Source organism: Aedes aegypti, chromosome 1 (assembly GCF_002204515.2).
Source record: "Aedes aegypti strain LVP_AGWG chromosome 1, AaegL5.0 Primary Assembly, whole genome shotgun sequence".
Taxonomy (NCBI): Eukaryota; Metazoa; Arthropoda; class Insecta; order Diptera; family Culicidae; genus Aedes; species Aedes aegypti.
In genome coordinates, this window is record NC_035107.1 from 92,416,759 (window position 1) to 92,422,061 (window position 5,303).

Genomic DNA, 5,303 nt, shown 5'->3' on the forward strand with positions numbered 1-5,303 from the left:
AAGATTAAATAGAAGTACCGCTGTACAACCACCAGACCAAGTAGAGACAAAATGTGATTATTTGCCAATTTCACAAAATCGTTCTAATTAATTTTTCTTATACTGTTCATGTCTGATAGTGAATCCAATTTAGTATAATCTAATACTATTTAGATTTTGATTTTTTTATGAACATATCTTCCGAAATAGATTAAAGTTCAAAACTACCCAATGACAACTATTTCAAGTTTTCTCCAGTTTTGCGTAGAAAAAACTTAATTTTGGATGAAAATTTCCTTGAGTGTTGCTGTGTCGGTCGTTTGACATCGAGTGCTGATCATCGCCATTGTTGTGTCGTCCATCAAAAGCTGCAGCAGCAAAGTTCTTTTTGTGCAGAAAAATTATAAGTGGTATTGAAAATTACAGTTTTTATTCGATTTAGTGTTCGGTTTTCGGTCACAGGAATTAGGTTCCACCCTCCACCGGTGCTTAGAGATTGAGGTAGGTCCAGAAAATTGCATTCCTTCCGTTAGCAGGGAAAAGTTTCTGCATAACCTGTTTTACAGATTCGCATGTTCCTGGTAGCAACTGATTTAAACATCAACCTTCCGATTCCTCCGCTGTCCCAGATCCAAATTCCACTCACCGCCGGTCCGGCGAGCCGTTTGGATAAATTTCGGATTGACGGTATCACCCAATCAACGTTCCCATTTCTCCGCTGTCCTAGATCCGGATTCCACCCACCGCTGGTCCGGCGATCCATTTGGATACATTTCAGATTGACGGTATCACCCAGTCACCGTTATCATAGTGCGATGGAACGACTCCGGGCGAAGCTAGACGACAATACGAAGGAGAAGCTGGCTGGTAAGCTTGATTTATTTATTTAGATTATATATTGATATAAACGTATTCCGGGAATCTTGTCTCGTAATTCTTTACACGCTTCATGTTGCTTTGACCTCACGTCACTCACCATGCTCGTCATCGAATGAACCTTTGATTTAATTGGCCAAAACTGGCCATCAAAACATGCTAGTCGTCTGGCGGCTGACCTTCGTGATATTCATGCATCTTTGAAACCATGAAAAAGGCTTGAGACCTTATTAGACGAAACATGGCCACCGGAATGGCGCCGAGGACTTAGTCGTCCGACGGCTCAATATTTGTGTTTTTTATGTTCAAAATCTTATTAACCATGAAGTTAAGAGGAAAATAACCAGCATCGTTCTACCTATTTTAAAAACCAGTTTTTTGCTCAAAATTCAAGCAATGTTCATGAAAATCTGTCACTGCACTTGCTATCTGCAATGCGATGATAGATGTTCGTGAGGATTTATTTAAATTTGAACGAAAAACTGTTTATTTTTTTATTTTTGATGATTGTTGATTATTGAATGATAGATTTTTGAGCTTCAACGTGGAAGAGTTTGGTCGTTTTTTTAAATCGTGATTAATGATACAACCACGAAATGGAAATTTGTCCATTATATACTGCTTCGCGTTGAAAACTGGGTTAACCAACGTGCTAAGTTTGATGGTTTACCAACTTCAACTAATGTACACGGCGGAAAGCATAGATGCTAAACTACCCAAAATAAGGTAAAAATTTATATCCGTGTACATTTTACTTTACTCCGTTCCAATACTGATTGTGAGAACACCGTAGCGGTTGAAACTATATCAGAGGGTAAAATTAACCCGTATAGGCCTGAGTGAAAGAAAGAATACTAAAACCCTTACCGCTCAGCGAATCCTCAACGGTTTCAAATATTTTTTTGTCAGTATATTGGCACACATATTTAGTTTCTAGAAGTGGCACGGTGCCTCTGGTAGAAAACATTGATATAAAAAAATCAGTATCGCTAAAACACCCACCAAATAAAAGCTTAGGCTTTCCTCTTTCATTTGCGACCGGTTTGGAAATGTTCTATCGGAGGGTCCTTAACATTTTTTTTTATTTTAATAAGAGGTAGGTACCGTAATCCGGGGGCAAATTGATCACTATTTTACAACTTTTTGTTGTGCTGACCTTGGGATTTTAAATATTGTCAGAAGAGACGAACCAGCCAAGGGCTGAAAGTCTCTCAAATAAAGAAAAATCAATCAATCAATATTGTCAGATAAATTTTGACAAAATCAGTACTCCATTGATCTTTATCAGTTTATGTAATCGACTTTTCATGAAGTAATATTTAACATATCATAAAAATAGTATAAATATAAAAAAAAAAAAAATAAAAAAAAAACACACTGGGGCGAAATTGATCATCATATAACAACCCGCATAGAAATATACAATTTGCCACACATTGCTAACAGTAAGCTTCATGTAACTGATAAGGTAAGTGTATTCTAAACTGTTGCTATTGTGTTGAACAGTATGAAACATAAAGCTAAAGACCATTAAAAGCTATTTATGTAATGTATACCAAACTGTGACATGCTAGTACAGTGTACAAATATTGTTGAACTGTATAGCAATGAAAACTCGAGAGATATGATGAAAATATAAAACAGCCGTTTGTCAAATTGTTTTGCGCAACAAATTCACACTTTAGCATTTCACTATATTTGACTTAATAGAAACAGTTTGGTGAACTGTTATATTACGCACGCTTGAAAAAATATATGTGGATGTAGATGAAACATAAAAAAAACTTTTTTTGCCGAGATGTACACACGCATTCATTAAAAAAAAAAAAGAAGTTCTGTTGAAAAGATGCATACGTGCGTACATCTCGGCAAAAAAAAAGTTTTTTTACTTTACGATCAAAATAAATAAAAATTAAAAATTAAATTTTGTTCCAAACTTTTTAAATATGTGCCGTCACTGAGTTGATTTTTTTTTAACGTGCATTTTTTCGCATTGTTGTAAACAAATTAAGTAAATTTTTGTCTCCGATACTTTTGCTCCGGTTTGTCGTCACCGTCGTCGCAGAAAAGTCGGAGGAAATAGGAAATGTAAGTTGTTGAACGTAAGTTTAAATTAATAAGAAATTCACATAATATTGTTTTTCTATTACAGCTTTTACGACCGGGATTTTATTACAACGGAACGCAGAGAACCCCACAACCTGGTAAGTGTGGGGCCGCAAGAAAAACAGAAACCCAAGGCGCGTTCGTCCTACAGCCATGGAATCATCGTTCTTCTGCTGCTAATCACAAGTAAGATCCAAAAACCGTCTTATTTCCAATTGTGAATCAATTTGTTGTTCATATTGCAGTTACCAGACCAACAAAACAGACCTCCAGCAATCAACCCACACGCAAAAATTGAGCACCGCCCAAAAAGCATTCAAGAGATGAACCACTAGGAGTGGGTGCAATAATGAATACTGTCCGAAGCTCTGAAGTTCCCTGACTTGCTGAATAGTACCGGGCAGTTGCTGACTTACATGGAATCCACCCGAGAAACGATGAGCACTACAATCCTGATGGCTGCGGACTGCGTGCAATGCCCCATTTATACTGCTTCCCGACTAAAAACGGGTGAACCAACGTGCGGAGTTCGATTTTTGACCAACTTCGCCACGTCGCGAGTCACTTCGCTGTGGTGCGCATCTATGTCCTCCACCGTGTGCATTATGCGAATTAAGCACTATTGAGAATCGAGTTGCGACGCGGCGAAGTTGGTCATAAATCAAACTTCGCACGTTGGTTAACCCATTTTTCAATGCGAAGCAGTATATATGGGGCATTGCATTTGTGGCGACAAACTTAAAAGAATTCTGCAAGTAAAGTTTTAATACACTTATTTTTTTGTTTTATTTTACCTATTAAGCTATAATATTCTTTTTTCATATAGTGTAAATACATCAGAACAGTAAATCATATGGTTGCATTACCATAAAACACAATAAACCAACAATTTCACGTACATTATTCATTTTTATTCCAACGTAATGGTTAAACTGTTTCCAAACAGTTTGCTTTACAGTAAATTGTGCAAAAAATGGATAATAAATCAACTATTTGGCAAACAGTGAACGGACAAAAATGTTCGAGAAAATTGGCGTTTTGGAATGGTTACATAACTTAACCGCCTATTCCCCATATTGTACTTTTCCCAATTACAATTTCCGAAACTGTCAAAACCGTTCATGGAACTGTAGTCTTATTGTTATTTTGGGTGTTAAAGGAAACTGTTCATATATTGTCGCGAATGGTTTTGGATAGTACGGGAAACTGTACTGATATGGTTCACGATTATGCGGGAAAGCAGGTTTAAGAATAAAAAATTTCCCTATCCACTAAATTTAGGTCCCCTGAAACTAAAAATGATGTCAAAATACTTACAACTCGAGTATTTGATTTTTTTTTTTTGCTAAATTAAACTTTGAAAATCTGCCTGATACGCCTAAACGTAGGCAATTTCCCTTGAAATAAGCATTTTTTTTGTAAATAAACGGTTTTATGAGCAAAAAACTATACTTGTTATGCTGTATGATATCAAAAATGAGTTCAGTAGTTCATACTTGAGCTTACACAACATTTTAAATACTCAAAGTTAACTTGTAGGCATAGCACCAGTGGATTGTTTAGCACCGACATTTCCAACGGTTTTGCTTACACCGTCAAAAAGTGTGAATATTTCTATGCAAAACTGACTCTAATAAAAATGAAATAGTTCAACAGCATCGTTAGACATCTATAAACTAGAAAACATGGAATGTCTGTGGCCTAAACGAAACTTTCAGCACCCTTCGGAGGAAATGTTTTTTGGTACCGACCAGATAAAATTCACCCCAATAATCAGTCCGTCATTGATTTCGGAATTTTCAAAAGCAGTTTTTTCGTTCAAAATCAAGAAAATTTACAGGAAAATGTGTTCACTGTATTCTGTTCCGTAACACAGTGAACACATTTTCATCGAATAATTTTTAGTTTCGATGATGACGATGATTACGATGACAGAGCGTTGATCGTTAACCTTAACCCTCTAATACCCAACCCCGCCTTAAGACGGGGTACACTTTGGAATTTATTTTGTGTGTTTTTTCGTAGCTCGGAAATTAAAATGATATTATTTTTGGCTTAAACCTTGACTCATAACATGCAAATAAGAAAAGTTTTTTATGACTTTTGAAACTTTTTTGTATTTTTGAAAATTGTTTGAAAAAATGTATTCTTATATAACCTATAAATACTCGGGGTTCATTTGACGTGTAATATAAAAAAATCGTACCTTTTATATTTTTCTACGATCAACCTATCACAAAAGAAGAGCTTGGTGGTATTAAAATAATTTCAAACCTGTTTTTCCGTTAATTGCACGGAAAATAAAAATATTCCCAGAAAAATAATAAAAATTTAATATTGTA

The 5,303-nt window shown here is 35.7% G+C and overlaps 1 long non-coding RNA gene across 1 annotated transcript; it reads left to right on the top strand.

Moving 5' to 3' along the window:
- The first annotated feature begins 2,818 nt into the window (after positions 1–2,818).
- LOC110676043 lies at positions 2,819–3,736 on the top strand. The gene is made up of 3 exons (XR_002500026.1): positions 2,819–2,943; positions 3,008–3,147; positions 3,207–3,736. It is a non-coding gene; the product is annotated as an uncharacterized LOC110676043 (long non-coding RNA).
- The last annotated feature ends 1,567 nt before the right edge of the window (positions 3,737–5,303 follow it).